Raw genomic sequence first — 18,482 nt, 5'->3', positions numbered from 1 at the left:
AATTACCTACACTGTGACACCCACATGGTTACTTTGTGATAAACATCACTTGCAGTGGTAGACAAATGTCTGTGGGGAAGGATGGGGAAAGTGTTGCAAAATCAAGTAGCTCATGGCAGCTCCAAGATGATTCCAAGTATGTGATCTCACTCCTGAAAGTATGTAATCTCCTCTGAGGCAGGGCAGGAGTGGTCAGTCCCTCTGAGGAGTGGGCAATAGGGGCCAGGGGTGATGAGATGGGACTCAGGCCACATTACCCGAGAGGCAGAGACAGTCCTCACACCCACCCACCCCCCTCCACCACTGAGTGAACCACTCAGGTTCACTGCCAACCCACACTGCAGCCCATCCCCAGGGCTCCCAAGAAATGCCAATGTCCTCTGCCTACCCAGAAGAGTCGCTGCCTCTCAGGAGGTGGAAGGAGTCAAAGGGAATAGTATTCAGCCAGGGAACAAATTTAGTGTTTTTTTTACAAAAGAAATCATAGAATAAAATGGAATATGAAATTTCAGAATGCATTGCACATTATAAGAGGATATATTGTTTGGTGAAACTTTGTTTCATTTGTGCCTGTGTACTGAGTATCGATGTAAAATGTATTCTTCAGTTGGATCTCTGTCTAGAAAAATTTAAAAAGCACTTTTTGGATATTGAAATGTATACTAGTTGCTGACTGCTGTATTCAGAGCAAATATACTCTCCAACCATTGCAATTATCCTCCAGTGGGGACTCATGGAATCAATTCCCACCTTCCCTCCCCTCCCTTCCTCTGCCACTTCTTCAATCTGCTACAATAGCAAACAAATTCTTTCCACCTTACTTTCATCACATGGCAACCTCCTTCCAGCTCTGAAAGCACAGGGGTCATCCCACACTTTACCAGGTGATTCCGAATTCCTGTTGGCCCCTAGCCTGCAGCCTCGCCTGCCACATCTTCTCCGAGTCCTCAGTGTCTGTGCTCCCACCAGTCTTGTTCTCAGAGGCAACCTTCATCTGTGTAGGGCGGAAGTGCTCTTCTTGGCTTCCACAACTCTCTATCCTCCAGGTCCTGCCCATGTTTCACTTCCGCCTGAAGCTCTCCTTGCCCAAGGGCCCTGGCACTTCGCCTTCCTATAAAAGCACAGCATTTCTTACGCAATAAGCCCAGGGGGCCCCAGTCATGGGTTGTCTGGGTCACTTACTGAATCACTGCATTAAAATCCATACTCCCATAGCACAGTGCTTTTGTGATTCACCTCTCTGTTCCATGCAACAGTAGCATGTTCCTTTCTTTAACCACTGAGTACTCTTCCATGGTACACACTGCAGTTTATCCACGTGCAATGAATTTGCCAAACTGCAAAATCTGAAGGAAGCATCCGCATAAGATGCCCTCAGTTCAGGCACCAACCACAAGTCTGGGTTTCCCTGGTGATACCCTCCCTTCAGTTGAGCTGACTACATATTTGGAGAGTCTCCACAAGCACACTCAGGTTCAATAATTTGCTAGAACAATTCACAGAACTCAGGGAAAGTGCCATATTTAGAATTACAATTTCATTATAGCAAAATGATATAAATTAGAAGCAACCAGCATTCTACCACATAGGGCCGAGTATGGGAAGGCTGCAAACTTGAAGTTTCCATGTCCTCAGGGATGTTACACCTGCTGGTATCAGTGTGTAGCAAAATGCAGAGTATTATTACTAATCCAGGAAGGTAACCCATGCTTTGGTACCCAGAGCTTTTTGTTGCTGCTTGATAACATACTGCCACATAGCTGATCTTTAGTTTCCAGTCCATTAAAGGTCAGAACTGATACAGAGTGTCCCAAAGACATAAAGCACTTTGTTAAGTTGATGGGTGGTCAAGCTCCTAAGCAAACAAAGTCAGTCCTATGAAGCGGGATATCCAGGGGTCCAAAGATCACCTCCCAGTTGCTGAAGGCAAAAGCCAGAACTTTGGATAACTCTTCACTGCACATCATTCACCTTGTTGATGTTTAGTCACTAAGTTCCGTCTGAGACTTTGGGACCCCGTGGACTGTAGCCCACCAGGCTTCTCTGTACACGGGATGTCTCCGGCAAGAATACTGGAGTGAGTTGCCCTTTCCTCCTCCAGAAGATCTTCCTGCCCCAGGGATCAAACCTGCATCACCCGCACTGGAGGCAGGTTCTTTACTGCTATAGACAGACATTTGGAGTGTCGTCAGTTTGGGGCCGTTAACAATAATGATACACGAAACAACATAACTGAATCATAAAAATGTTAGGCCAAATGAAAGAAGTACATACTTATGATTTCGTTTACAGGAAACTATACAAAGGGCAAACCTAATTTATGGTGATGGTAGGATAGGCTACAGCTGTAGAGTCTGCGGGGCTTAGTGCATTTTATTGTGTGTAAATTATACCTCAATCAAGTTGATACTTGATGCCACTCCCATTTACTTTGCCGTTGCTATCATTTTGCTAAGCATTTTATGACGTTACAACTTTTATGGCCAGATAACACTGTAAGGTCAGAGAAGGCAATGGCACCCCACTCCAGTACTCTTGCTTGGAAAATCCCATGGACGGAGGAGCCTGGTAGGCTGCAGTCCATGGGATGGCTAAGAGTCAGACACAACTAAGCACTAAGCGCAACTTCACTTTCACTTTTCACTTTGATGCATGGAGAAGGAAATGGCAACCCACTCCAATGTTCTTGCCTGGAGAATCCCAGGGACGGGGGAGCCTGGTGGGCTGCCATCTATGGGGTTGCACAGAGTCGGACACGACTGAAGCGACCTAGCAGCAGCAGTAGCAACACTGTAAGGTGGGATTATGAACCTTACTTTTAAGATGGAGAAACTGAGACTTAGAGCAGTAAAGTCACTCACCCAAGTTCTCATCTGATGAGTCACAGGATCTGAATTTTAACCCAGGCCTGTCAGTCACCAAAATCAATGAACCACTCTCTGCCAGCACTGCTGCTCTCTGCTCAGCACATCCCTAGGCTGTGTTTGGGCTGTCATTTGCATTTTCCTGGTCTTTCTGTTCCCTGTGAGTCCCCAAGAATAGAGCTGGCACCGGCATCGAAGGGAAGGATACACTGTGGGCTACACTTGTGCATCTCTTTTCAGACTTCTTCATATGCAAATATCTTCAGATCCAGGTATGTCGAATTTTGTGTTGGTTTTTTTTTTTAAAATAAGATTGTGATCTCCTATACAACCGTATCATGATTTTTTTCACTTAATAATGTTTAATGAGTTATTATTTCCTCAATGTTTAGAGAGTGTTTTTCAGTTGGTTCTTTCAGAGCAAAGAAAGAGGAAGTTTCCGTTTTCTCCAGTGTCAAAGGCACACTCTTTACTGCGGATGATAATGCTACAGGAGCAGCCACACAAGGTCTCATTGCAATTTAGATGGTTGTATCCTATACACGCCTAGGGGCTCAGATGGTAAACAGTCTGCCTCTAATGCAGGAGACCCAGGTTCGATCCCTGGCTTGGGAAGATCCCCTGGAGAAGGGAATGGCAACCCACTCTAGTATTCCATGGAGAAAGGAGCCTGGCAGACCACAGTCCATGGGATCCCAAAAAGTTGGACATGACTAACGCTTTCTTTCACTTCACCCTAACATGCAGACACTAATGAAGATCAACAACTTAGAGAAAAAAATCTTTTTATCAAATTCAAGTGTTTTATTTTCTTAAGGACAATTTTAAAGGGTAAAATATGAAATGTTTCACCTTAGTTTTATGCACAGTACATGCTAATTCCTATCTGTTTATCTGTCATCTATCTATCTATCCATCTACCTACCTTTCTATCATCATCATCAACTTAATATCCCCAAGAACGTCTTTAAGGCTGCACGTATCCTAGGATGTAGATGTGCAAAAACTAACCAAATTCGTGTGAAACTTTTCAGAAAAAGACTAAGAATTTACAAGTTCCTGGGAAGGAGCTTGGGGGAGGTATTCTCAAGGAAAGTAGGTAGCATCTGAGTTCACTGAGAATGGAAACATCTTGAGCACATGCGCAGATATGGCCAAAGGCTCACAGAGAAAGGATTTGCACTCTAAGCACAGGTGCAAGTTGGTATTTTGCACCATACAGTCCCACGGGTAGAGGGGGGTCTCACTGCGATGCTGTTGGCCTAAGAAAGATGGAAAATCTGCCACTGCAAACAGATCACAGAGTTGCATGAAATTTCACAGTTGTTTTCATTTTCCTTCAGGCAACAGTTTATAATATAGTCTGTGTGACGAAAAATGGAATAAATGAGTGACTTCCCAATTCTCTTTGGACTCAGACATCAGTGAGTGGATTTGAGTTTAACCTCGACCACAAAGGTAAACTATGCAACGGGATCCTGGCCACTCTCGGAGTTCACGGGCGACAGGGGTGACCCACGGGTAGGAGCACAGGGCTACCCACCTTTTCCTCCATCCCTTTTCCCCCGCCCCGCTCCCTGGTGTAGCAGGTGGTGCGAATGCTCAGCCGGAACTCCCTCTGGTTCCCACCGTGGGTGAGACTGTGCTTCCAACAGCTGACTGGTTCCCCTGACTCTTCCCTCAGGCAGTTTCTGAGGCCTCATTTACCCTCCAGAGCTCTTCTGCACCACTTGCCTGAGACTTTGCCTCAACCTTAGTCAGCACGGGCTGATGTAACAAAAACAGGAGAGACTGGGTGGTTCAAGCAACAGTTATTTCTCCCTGTTCTGGAGGCGGGAAGCTCAAGGTCAAGGTGCTAGCGTGGTAGGTTCTGGTGAGAACTTGCTTTTGGGCTTGTAGGTGGCTACTTCCTTGCTGTGCCCTCTTATGATGGAGAGAGAGAGGGATAAACAAGCTCTTTAGTCTCTTCCTGTGTTCAGTTGCTCAGTCGTGTCCTACTATTTGTAGCCCACCAGGCTCCTCTGTCCTTGGGACCCTTCAGGCAAGAATACTGGAGTGGGTTGCCATGCTCTCCTTCAGGGGATTTTCCTGGCCCAGGGTTCAAACCCACACCTCCTTTGTCTCCTGCGTTGCCGGCAGATTCTTTACCCACTGAGCCACCTGGGAAGCCCCTGGTCTTCCTAAAAGGGAACTAATACCATTACCAGGGCCCTGCCCTTATGATCTTTTCTAATCCTAGTTAACTGCTAAAGACCTCCCCCCACCCCACCACCAATAACCATCACAGTGGGGGTTAGGACCTTGACATAGGAATTTCGAGGGGGGTTGGAGGACATAGTTAGGACACAGCAGTGCTTTAGTAGGACACAGCCGTTCTTGCCCCACTGCTTGCTCATTTCTCCAGGGAACATTTTTCCTAATAAACCACTTTCACCCAGGTGGTCAGAGCTGGCTTCTGGAGAACCTGACCTAAGGCATTCTGCTTATGGAAAGTGAACTAGAACAGGTACCTAAAGAGCTTCACAACGCTTAAGCCAGGGGCCACAGGATGATGGACATGAAGGCCCTGTTGCTCAGCCTTCTTAAGAACATTTGGTGTTGTTATTCTGCTTTTGTTCTTGTTTTGCTTTTGTTTCTCCAGCAGATAGAGAATCAAACAGCAATGAAGTTGGCTTAGGGATGTCCCTTAGTTGTCCACTGGCTAAGATTCCATGTTTCCAATGCAGGGGCCCCAGGTTCCATTCCTGGTCAGGAAACTAGATCTCGCATGCCTCAACTAAAGATCCCATGTGCTGCAACTAAGACCCAGCACAGCCAAATAAATAAACACCTTTTTAAAAGCTGGGCTAGCACAAGACCCAGAAAGAACTTGCTAGGCCTTGGAACAGCCCACTCTTGGGAGGATTGAATCTGCAGTGTAATCACACTTACCAAGGCTGCTGGATCATTCTGGACCAGGTGAAGAGGGAGAGAGAAAGCAGCTAAACTCCTTGCCTTCAGGATCTTTTTTAGATAAGTTGCATCCAGGAGGAAAATGTGGGTCAAAGCCCCCCCTACCCCCACCCCACCCAGGTAACTCATTCCCTTTCCATGGAGAGGGGAAATGTTAGGACTAGAGGGCTTCCCTGGTGGCTCAGAGGTTAAAGCCTCTGCCTCCAATGCGGGAGACCCAGGTTTGATCCCTGGGTCGGGAAGATCCCCTGGAGAAGGAAATGGCAACCCATTCCAGTATTCTTGCCTGGAGAATCCCATGGACTGAGGAGCCTGGTGGGCTGCAGTCCACGGGGTCACAAAGAGTCAGACACGACTGAGTGACTTTACTTACTTACTTACTCAGAGGCTATGAACATTTAAGGAGTGGATCTTCCTTCTTAAAGAAAACATCAGGATCGGAGAAGAAATAATTTTCTTCCAGCCAGTGTGAAATGGCATCTCATTGTCTTCAGTTCCGTTTCTCGATTATGACTGGGGTTGAACCAGTCAAATTTTTATGAATTTATTGGCCACTGAAGCTTTATTTCCTTGGAATTGCATCTTCCTATTCTTGTGCATTTTCCCATGGTGCTGTCTGTCTTTATCTTATAAGTTTGTAGGCATTTATTTATATATTTTGAATTCTAAACTTTGTTGGCAATACACATTGCTGCTGTATTCTCCCAGTCTTTGAGCGGCATTTTCACTTATTTATGATGACGTAGAAGTACCTAAAAGCTGAAGTTTTTGTTTCAATATGCTTTAACCCTTTATCAATTCCTCCTTTTAAAGTCTATGGGTATTTTTATATCTTGTTAAAGAAATCCCTTGCTTCCTTTTACTGTCTAGTGGTAACAAGAGTTTCAGACTATGTATGTGCAAGCCTACTTTGGCCACATCCCAAGGATGGGAGGTGAAAGCCTGTAGCTCTCCGGACCAACCTGGTGAAGAGGAAAGGCATGGAGAGGAAGAAGAAAGCGAGTTGGAGGATTGTCAGCCTCCCCGCACTGAGCTAGTCCTGAACAGCACACTTTTCTAGAGTTCCACCGGGCTCAGGTCCCCAGGGTAATGGAGCTCCTCTGGCCATAGCAACTAATATGCCTAAAAAGACTTCTGTCCTTAGACAGTGGGAGGCCCCCAAGTCTGAAAACCCAAGGGTCACGTGGAGGATGGTGCAGACCACTCACAGGTCTGGGCATGATGAAAGCATCTCTGAATCTTTGTTCAGGGTGGATCTTAACTTTTGAGGACAGAGCTGGTCCCACCCACACTGGGAATTGTCTGCCCATGGTCCACCTCAGAGAGGACTGGGGAAGGGGGCCGCTGAGTCCTGACAGGCTCTGTGTCCATCCAGGTAAGAAGGGGTCCCAGGGTCCCTGAGTGGGCTAGTGAATCCACAGCTGATGAGCCAGGACGGCTGCGAGGCTGAGCCAGGACGGCTGCAAGGCTGAGCCAGCTCTTGGAATGAGATGGACAGGGAGCACAGTGCTCAGTTTACCTCCAGAGGGCCATTTCCTCCAGATCGTCACCTCTGCTCACACACCTCCTCAGGTGCCTCGAGTGAGCTCTTTCCTCTCTCCTCTGCAGTCTCTGTGTCCTGAGTCACCATCTCCCCCTCGCCACCACCAGGTGAGCTTAACCAGTGGTTGAGCTGACTCGAAACTTCAGGCTCCAAGAGGTGTCCCATATTATCCTCTCCACCCAGCACGGACCAGCAGCCCCTCTAAGGCCATTTCTCCAGTGTTTTGTAGCCTTTCCTAACAGCCTCGTCCTCTGTACTTCCACTGTCGCAGCTTAACAGGTTTTCTGTTCCCAGCCTCTCTTCTTCACCAAACTCTAATGTATATCACAGTCCACATGGCTTTTTGTTGCAGTTAGCAGATTGTTGGTGTCATTCCTCCCCAGGGAGTCAACAAGTTTACCCCTCACTTGCTCCCAGCCCCCACCTGGCTGAGACCCCGCTTCCCTGGAGTCCTTAGCCCAGCTAATCTGAGACCCACAGAGGATATTAATGTTCTGTGAATTCTGATGCGTTTCCCAAAAGCTATAGGAGTTGAATGGAAATTTCCCTAATGTGATAAAAAGGAATTTTGAGAACATTTTACTATAATTAAAGCATGTTTGTGTAACGTGTACTTGTGCTGGTTACTTACCTGGCTGTGCTCTGCTTGCTCATCGTCTTTCTCCCATCTTCATCCTGTGGTGTGTCATGGCAACAAGTAGGTGGTTGCAGTTTTACACACATGCACAGACATGCACACACACTCTCTCCGAGCTATTGCATTTGCCAAAAATAAATGAATGTTTGGATGCGCGAATGACCAAACAAATGAATAAGTGAATAAATAAATGAATTAGGGCAGAGGAGAGGGGTATTGACAGGAGATACGTATATACCCCAGCTGTTCAGAAAGAAAAGGAAACATGCCATGGGAGCCAGAAAAAATGTATCATTTCAGTGCAGAAGTAGAGTGGCTGAAAAAAAAAAAAAAACAAAAACAAAAAAGAAGAAAGCGAAAGAATGGGGGCAGCAAAAGGTGAAAAAGAAAGGACAAGATAAAGAAAGAGGGAAAGAAAAGAGTAGATTATATAGTGAATTCCAAGACAGGCTGTACATGAATAGGTATTAAGGTATTAATGTTGCCTTAGATTCAAGTATTTCCTATTCCCCCTACATTCCAGGCGCTGAGCAAAACACACATCCACACACGTGGACTCACTGAATACTCACACCAGCCCTGGGAGGAGGCACTATTCTATTCACTCTACAGATAATTAAATCAGATCTGTGAGAAATGGAGACTTGCCTGATCTCATAGTCTTGTGCCTGAAGAGGGTGTTTCAGAGCTTCAAGGGATGTTAAGGGGGCACAAAGACACGCTCTTCATCTCTTTCCTCTGGGAGTTTCAGGCTAGTTCAGGCAACAAAGATGACAGCCGTGAATTGAAAAGACAGACTAGACAGAAAATAGAATCAGGGTTGAAAGGGGGTGACTCAGACACTACATGCCACATGAATTCAGAGAAAGATGGACCCATGAGGGACTGACCACTCAAGACGACATTCATGGCAAAGGTAAGGGATACCTTAAGGAGTAGATGGTGGAAGAAAGGGGTCGCAGGTGAGAAGAACTAACTAGATGAAGGCAAGGATGAGCCTGGTGTTCAGGATACAGCAGAGATGTTATCCCAACTGGGATGGAAAGGGCCTGGGTGAGTGGAAATAAACTGGGTAAAAAATAGGGCTGGACTCCAAAGGATCATGACCGCCAGACAGAGGGTTTCCAGGGAAACCTGGATGTCAGTCACCCACATAACCTTCCCAACTTCCCATTAAAATATTGAAGATGCAACATTAGTACTCACTAAAAATTAGGTCCAACGGTCCATCTGTCCCCAGTTACTAACTACAACATTTATAAAACTGGATTGAGAAGCCCAATCAAAGGCAGATGTGAGAATGTCGGAATCAATACAGAGAGAGGGCCCCTCATCCTTTCCCCTGCTGCCTGACCTTGAGTTCAAGATACAAAATCTATATGAACCAGAAAACCGGGCAATCAGACCACAGAGCAGCTACTTTCAGAAGCAGGCAAAGAACTCTGTTCCTTCTTCCCCTGTCCACCATTAGCCCTTTTCTCTTTACTATTTTTAATTTTTTAATAAAATATTTATATTTTGGCTATATGTCTTGGTTGCAGCATACAAGATCTTTAGCTGCGCATGAAAACGCTTAGTTGAGGCATGCGGAATCTAGTTCCCTGACCAGGGATCAAACCTGAGTTCCCTGCATTGGAAGCTCAGGGTCTTAGCCACTGGACCACCAGGGAAGTCCCAGCCCTTCGCTCTTTATGTTTCTGTTTATAGATTTCCACTTCCTAATCTAATGGAGCAGGCAGTGAAAAAGGTAAGGAAAAAGGGGAATGCCTGTCAAGAAAAGCCCCCGTGGCAGTCACCCCTGAAGACTACTCCATTGCGCACAGTCTGAGGTCAGGTAAGAGGAGCTGAGAAGAAGCATTTTGGTCCAGTGGAATGGAGGAGAACACAGCACCACTGACACAGGAATTGGCCTGAGAGCTCTGCCCCTTGACTTATTGCCCAGAGGTGAATCTGGAAAGGAAATCTGACAAAAAGGTAAGTAACAAATAGATGCTACAATGAGTCACACACTCTTCTGTGGACATACACAATGTCTGGGTAGGTCCTTGCTACTTTGAGGAGGAAATAAAGCAAAAGCCAAGACAGGACCTATGGAAATGGACCAAGGACCATGGGAAAGCATCCATCATCCTTAAGACTTAGAGAATGCCGAGATCTGTGGACATGGTTTCCCGCACACTCCACAAGCAAAATTGAGAAATAGTACTTGGCATTCTCTAAGGGATACGGAAAGATATGGCCTTCATAAAGCAGTGCAAAGAGAAAAAGATTTGAGATGAAAAGACGGTAGATATTATTATATGAAGAGGAAGATAAGGAAATATTACAGAGAAATTAAATAACATGTGGTGGAGGAATTAACATTCATGTTTCTTCCAAACATCACCCCACATATCACTTGCTAATCTCAAAAGGGAAATATATTAGATTGTTCTTACCTTAACAACATGATCAAACTTAGCATCATGAATGATAGGTTATTGGGCCATATAAGAGTATAATGTTGCTATGAATTTCCTTGACAAAAATGTGTAGGCAGACTCAATCACATCTGCAAAGCAAGTTTCCACTTTGCAGCAAATACCAAAATTGAGGAACAATCTAAATTCACCAAGAGAAAATAATCAGACAGTCCAGAATGTAGGAGAAGGTACAAGTTAATATCGAGGAAAAGTATGCTCAGAGAAGGGGAAACTCTTCTAAATTAAGAGGCTAAAGAGGCAAAACAACAAAAAGCAATGTATTAACTTTGGTTACATACTGATTTGGGGAAAAGGGGGCTTGTGGGGGACATTTGAAGAAGTTTGAATACGCACCAGATATTAGATATTAGAGAATTATTGCAAGTTTTAAAAATATGATAAAGTATTCAGATTATAGAGGAGAATGTCCTTACTTTTTTAACAATTTATTTAATTGATGAGATGCTTAGACAGCATCACCAACTCAATGGACAGGAGCAAACTCCGGGATATAGTGAAGGATGGGGAAGCCTCGTGTGCTGCAGTCCCAGGGCGCCCAAAGAGTCGGACACCACTTAACAACTGAACAACAACAACAAAGAGTGGATTTACAATGTTGTTTTAATTTCTGCTGCACAGCGCAATGATTTGGTTATACACGCAGATATTCTTTCATATTCTTTTTCACTGTGGCTTATCACAGGATATTGAATATAGCCCCTGTGTCATACAGTAGGACCTTGCTGTTTATCCATCCTATGCATAATGGTTTGCATCTTCTAAACTCCCAGGCCCTCCCTCCCCCATCTTCCCTCCCCCATCTTCCCTCCCCCTTGCCAACCACGTCTGTTCTCTATGTCTGTGAGCCTGTTTCTGTTTCATAGATAACTTCACACTTAGATTCCACACACAGGCGATATCATATGTTACTTGTCTTTCTCACTTCACGTAGTCTGATGATCTCTATGTCCATTCACATTGTAGAATGTCCTCACTTTTAAAAGATGCATGCCAAAGTACTCAAAGAGGATATGTTATATTATTTGCTATTTATATTCAAATGGATCAGCATTTTAAATATACATAGATTACAAATAAACAAAATATAAACGATGATTGAAGCTATGTGATGATCATTAAATTATTCTTCAATTTTTTCATTTGGCAATTTTTCATTAAAAGTTAAAAGTTGTAAAAAGTTGCAGGGAAGTCACAAGGTGTCAATAAAGAGCAGAACTCACTCTGATCTGCTCAATCAGTCATGTGACCACAATCTTGAGAAGCACTCCCAGAAAGCAGAAGAAAAGACGCAGGCATGAAGACTATGAGAAAGACGATAACAAGTATGTAGACGAGGCTGGTGGCGGTGGTGGAGGGGGCCTCCCCAGGTGGCTCAGTGGTAAAAAGAACCTGCCTGCCAAGCAGGAGGCACAGGTTCAATCCCTGGGTCCGGAAGATCCCCTGGAGAAGGAAATGGCAACCCACGCCAGTATTCTTGCCTGGAAAATCCCATGGACAGAGGAGCCTGGTGGGCTACAGTACGTGGGGTGGCAGTCAGACATGGCTGAGTGGCTGAACAGCAACAGCAGATAGAACGCGAGAGCACCTGAGGGGGTGTGAGTGAGAAAATAAGAAAGATAATCTTATTTTCCGAGCAGCAGAAATGAAAGAGAATGGGGATTCAACATAAGAATAATAAATGTTCCCGAAGAAGACATTAGAACAACCAGAAGAAATAATCAAAGACATAATTTATAAACAAGTTACAGAATTGATAAGTTGCCTGAAAGTACAAAAGCATAGTCTGGATTCCAGGTACAATAAAATATCTGACCCATTTCTAGAAATCTTTTGGAAATAGTTTTTATTTATACGGCATGCAAGACACTAATATAACTATCCAGAAAATGGAAAGTTTTTATTTGCATTATAAGCAAAGGAATGGATTTTATGTTGTAGACTTCTTCAGTTCAGTTCAGTTCAGCTGCTCAGTCGTGTCCGACTCTTTGAAACCTCATGAATCGCAGCAGGCCAGGCCTCCCTGTCCATCACCAAATCCCAGAGTTCACTCAGACTCACGCCCATCGAGTCAGTGATGCCATCCAGCCATCTCATCCTCTGTCGTCCCTTTCTCCTCCTGCCCCCAATAAGGTGGCCAAAGTACTGGAGTTTCAGCTTTAGCATCATTTCTTCCAAAGAAATCCCCAGGACTTATCTCCTTCAGAATGGACTGGTTGGATCTCCTTGCAGTCCAAGGGACTCTCAAGAGTCTTCTCCAACACCACAGTTCTAAAGCATTAATTCTTCGGGACTCATCCTTCTTCACAGTCCAACTCTCACATCCATGCATGACTACTGTAAAAACCATAGCCTTGACTAGACGGACCTTTGTTGGCAAAGTAATGTCTCTGCTTTTGAATATACTCTCTAGGTTGGTCATAACTTTTCTTCCAAAGAGTAAGCATCTTTTAATTTCATGGCTGCAGTCACAATCTGCAGTGATTTTGGAGCCCAAAAAAATAAAGTCTGACACTGTTTCCACTGTTTCCCATCTATTTCCCATGAAGTGATGGGACCGGATGCCATGATCTTCGTTTTCTGAATGTTGAGCTTTAAGCCAACTTTTTCACTCTCCTCTTTTACTTTCATCAAGAAGCTTTTTAGTTCCTCTTCACTTTCTGCCTTAAGGGTGGTGTCATCTGCATATCTGAGGTTATTGATATTTCTCCTGGCAATCTTGATTCCAGCTTGTGTTTCTTCCGGTCCAGCGTTTCTCATGATGTACTCTGCGTATAAGTTAAATAAGCAGGGTGACAATATACAGCCTAGACTTCTTAGCAAAGCTAAATATTTTTTAAGTTATATCCAGAGTATTTTGAGTGAAGAAAGTAAGATATTACAGAAAACCCCAAAAGAACCTATTGGCCAACTCAATAAAGATTTGAGAATTTTACTCCCATCCAAACTGTTTGCAATATATGGAAGTAGCAGAAAAATAGTCATATGCTCATGGAAAACACAACTTCTGTGAAAAAAATTACACAAACTTATGTTCCACTTGACTGAAAGCTAAATTTCAGAACATGACTGGTAAAATCACATATAAACGTATTTATGTGTCCCTTCTCACTGAATTTGAATCCCAATCTTAGTCTGATTCTGTGTCTCCCTAAGGCAAGGCTTGACCATGCAGAATCCCCTCATCTCCTTCCCGCCTTCTGCTTCCACAGCTTTTCTAGCACCAGGAGGTGTGGTTTGAGCCATATGTATCACTCCATTCTTGGGACTGTATCTCCTGCCAGGTTTGATAGGAACAAAACAATAACTGCTGGTGTTCTGTTCCAGCAGTTATGAACTGCTATAAATGATTAACATGGTAGAAGACTGTGCCAGGAGAAACACTAAACAAAGAATCTCTTTTTGCCTTCCATTAAAAAATTTTAAATATGGCCACATAATAATAAGGAACTTCAATAGTGATTTTTCCGCATTGTGAGTGGTACAAGATTTTTGGTTGTATCTTTGATGTTTAAAAAGTAACGCAACACCAAGAAGCAAATATAAGGTCATCCGTCTCTATTCACATCATCTGTTGTCATCTAAGAATGTTCTTGTGTTAATTACTCTTTAAAGAAATATATGTAGCGGGATCTTGGCTGTGTCACTTATACACACACAAAAGGCATATATATAAAGAGAGATTGGAAGAACATGAACGAGAAAGTAAGACAAAAATGAATCCTATTTCCCAAGCTGCAGAAACACACCCTATGGAAATATTTGCTGATGTTAGAAGTTTCGCTTAGTGAGCCATAGGGCGGATGGAGCTATGTACACGCATATGCACCCATGTACACAGGTGGGCGCATTACATCTGCTTACATTTTCCAACCATGAGACTTCTGCTTTGCTGAGTGTGGGATACAAAATGATGTGGTAATTGAATTGTTCCAAAACACAGAGAGAACTGGAGGAGACTAGGAGAATACAGCTCATTATGTGCAAAAAAAAAAAAAAAAAAAGCATTTCTTTTTCAAGTACTAACAACTCTGTGAGGTAGGTGCTATTCCCCACTATACAGATGAGGAAACTGAGGTTCAGGGAAATTAAGTGACTCATCCAAGGTCCGAGAGTTAGTAAGCAGCAGAACTTGGGGCTCAAACCAAACAATTTTAAAGACTTCCCTGGTGGTCCAGTGGCTAAGATTCCATGCTCCAAAGCAGGGGGCCTGGGTTCGATCCCTGGTCGGGGAATTAGATCCCACATGCTGCAACTAAGAGGAAGATCAGCCTAATAAGTAAATAAATAAAACCAAGCAAGTCTGGCAGCAGGACCCGTGTTCATTGCTTTGCATTCTTCTTTACCGCCTGGGAAAGAGACCAGTAGGAGAAAAAGGAACTTAAACAAGCTTCTGCTGGATAAAACGTGATGTGAATTCTCTTCCTTGTGTTTCAACATAGTGTTTTACAAAGTAGTCCTCCATAATGTGTGATAAAGTTGAGCTTGTGTTTTGAGATACAATGAAATACCAAGTATGGTGTGGGTGTGGGTGTGGGTGTGTGTGGGTGTGTATGAAAAGACTAAGAATGTAGAAGAGGGACTTCCCTGACAGTCCAGTGGTTAAGTCATCATGCTTCCAATGCAGGGGGATTCCCTAGTCAGGGAATGAAGATCTCACATGCTAAGCAGCCCAGCTGAAAAATAAAAAGAAAGTAGAAGAATCTGGGTAATTCTTTTCTTTATATTTTCATTTCTGTAACATTTCACTGTAAATGAGTACACTTTTATAGTCAGGAAAGAGAGATTATTTCTTAAAAATCAATTTATGTAATTTTATATTTGCCATATGATGTTGCATTTAAAATATTCATGGCAAATATGCTTGGAAAGAAACTCACTTAAATGTTAGCAATGGTTATAACTCAGTGGAAGAACTATGAGTAATCTCTTTTCCTTCCTTCCTTTCTACAATAACCATCCTTCCATTCTTTCTACAATAACCAGGTGTCAATTTTGAAATGGAAAAAATTGTTCTAAGTAAAATCAAGAATGATACTTTTAGATGCAACAAGCAGTGGAGGAGGACATGAAGACAGAGGGTTTAAGGACAGTTTGCCTGACTGTATCTGGAGTTGACTGGATCAAGGCCATGGAATACAGAAGGTCCTGCTAGTCCAGTCTTGCCAACCTTCCAGCCACGATGAAATCGATCCTCTCAGCTGACTGATACACCTACAGATGCTTACTGAATGCCAGCCATGATCCAATCATGGGCCTAGGAATGATCAGGAAAAGCCTCAGATGGGAGACACGATGGACGAGGAGTTCAGATGATAAATTAAGCGTATGGGGAGCTCCTACAGGAAACAAGCAAACCGAAGAATACACAGCTAGTTGCAAATAGCCAAGGAGGGGTGTGGAGGAAATAAACAAGATACTGATCAAAAACCAAGGGGGAGACAGTGAGGAAGGATCTCTGCTTTAGACAAGGGGAGCAGGGAAGGACTCAAAGGTGTCATGGTTGGGCTTTGACCTGAAGGATGGGAAGGAGCTGCCCTGGGAAGGTGTTCCAGGCAGAGGTACTGCAGGGACAAAGGCTGGAAAGACAGCAGGAAAGACAGCCATGGGCAAGGCAGAGGGGCAGCAGCTGAGCTAGAAGGCAGCAGGCTGGTCACTCTGGGCCTCCCCGGCCATACAGATGAGTTTCACGGGACTCCAAGTACAAGGAGAAGCCACTGGAAGGCTTTAATGACCCATGAATTATGTCTCAAAAGGTCACTCTCACTACTCATGGAGAGTGAACAGGAGCAGATGGACTGCCAAGAGGGGTCACCGGGTCAGGACCACCCCTGGTGGAAGATGCTGGGCTTGACATGGTACTGTGGCAAACATGATTCAGCTGGCGGTCGTCTAAGAATCCGCACACCTGTGCTTCCCATCTGATCCTTCCCGGGTAGGCTCCTGATCCTCTCGCCTCCCCTACAGATAGCTTTGGCTGCAACTGTAGCCCATGATTGACTTGCCGTGTGCATGTCCATCTCATTCTTATAGAAGGTCAGCCTCATTCACCCCTAACCGATGCCACACACAGCAACTGGCAGGTAGCAATTGAACACCTACAAACCACCAGCCTTCTGCTCGGCAATGTATAGGACATGTATAATTTCAGTCTTGACAATAGCCTGATAAGGGAGGTATTATTGTTCCTACTTTACAGATTAGAAACTGAGGTTCAGAGAGACTGAGAAATGCATCCATTTCGCATAACTGGGAAATAGGACAGCAGGGCTTTGAACGCTGGGCTAGGAGGCTCCCTAGCCCACACCGCTATTGAGTACAGGTTCACTAAATATGTGTTGAATGAATGGACGAAGAGATGAGATCCTGGACGAGGGCAGGTGTTGATGAGACTAAAGAACTGGTTGCAAGAGAAATCTCAAAAGAGAGTGAAAAATCTGAGTGAACATCGGTGCCTATTAACTGAGGGAGGAAGCAATCATTCAAGACAGCCTCAGCATGGTGCGGCCAGGTGACTGGAAGCGCAGAGGGACAGTCAGGTCATGGAAGTGGCCAGGAGTAGAGAGCTGCCCTAAGAAAGAAGATGGTATTTCTGGTCTAACTCAAGGACCTGTTCAAACAGATCAGAGGTGACTCGGATGCGTCACAGAAACAAAAGGGGAAGACAGCTTGGAGCAGATGGCTCTCAATGAGATCAAACTGCTTCTTCGAGTTCAAATGGATTAAAAACAAAACTTGCCACCTTTTGAGGAATCAAAATTGCAATACCACCTAAGAAAATTTTGCAGCTTGATATGGAGAAGAGAATCAAACTGGGTCAAATAAGGTCATGAAGTTCATGTCCACCCACACACATCCTCCACCCCAGATGCTCAGCAGCCACAAGGGAGGAAGGCAGAACACAGCCATGAAGCTTCTAGTCACGGTGGGCAGAGTTCTCCCCAGACCCAGATAACAGAAGACTCCTGAGTCTCCTGGCAGCTCACCCAAAAGGAGAGGCTCCCTCCAACCCACAGCAGGAACACAGCACTCCAGCTGTGCCTGCCATTGTCCTGTAGGGAGCCACATTTTAACCTTATGACTGCTCTTTGGGGATTAGTAGAAATGTGTGATATAGGGTCTCCCCAGGCCCTCCTCGAGATTTTCAGAGACGTGTTCTTTTTTTAAAAAAAATAATTTGTATTGGAATATAGTTGCTTTACAATGCTGTGTTAGCTTCTGCTGTACAGCAAAGTGAATCAGCTACACGTATACATAAATCCCCTCCGTTTTGGATTTCCTTCCCTTTTAGGGCACCACAGAGCACCGAGTAGTTTCCTGGGCTATACAGTAGGTTCTCATTAGTTATCTGCTTTATACATAGTATCAAGTGTATACATCAGAGACCTGTTCTTTGATAGAAATGCAGCAAGGAGTTTACAGACAATAAAGTTGGAGAAAAAGAAAATAATTCATGCTCTTGGCATAAACAGAAGAGGATGGAAACTCACTTTCTTGTATCTCACTTTCTTATAATTGGTGTTGCCAGGCAGCAGAAAGGAACATTGCTTGAAGTGCCTGCTCCCTTGCCAATATATGCCTCCCTCTGGCCCACGCCCCTCTCTCTCACTCCCCTTTGCCAACCAACCAGGAAATCTGCAACAGGCACAATGCAGCAAAGAGGTCTTAGCAGCCCTCAGCTATGCCTGAATCTGAGATCTCAGATATGCAAGCGTGCATCCCAGGAGATGAACTGCTCACTGTAACTGCTTGGCATTCGGTAACTAACAAGGCAGAAGGATTCCACCTTGGCTGGGACTCGGGAGGAGGAAGAGGTAGGGAGAGGAGAAACAAGAGGATCCAGGAAGAGACAGTCAGACTCTACCTAGGATCAAGGGAGGAGGAGTTTGACTGCTTAAGGGCAGTGCTCAGCTGCTCAGTCGTGTCTGACTCTTTGTGGTCCCGTGGACTGTAGCCCACGAGGCTCCTCTGTCCATAGAATTCTCCAGGCAAGAATACTGGAGTGG

This window comes from Ovis aries, chromosome 12, assembly GCF_016772045.2.
Source record: "Ovis aries strain OAR_USU_Benz2616 breed Rambouillet chromosome 12, ARS-UI_Ramb_v3.0, whole genome shotgun sequence".
Lineage (NCBI taxonomy): Eukaryota > Metazoa > Chordata > Mammalia > Artiodactyla > Bovidae > Ovis > Ovis aries.
The sequence above is the reverse complement of the archived record's forward strand: the minus strand, read 5'-3'. Positions refer to the sequence as shown.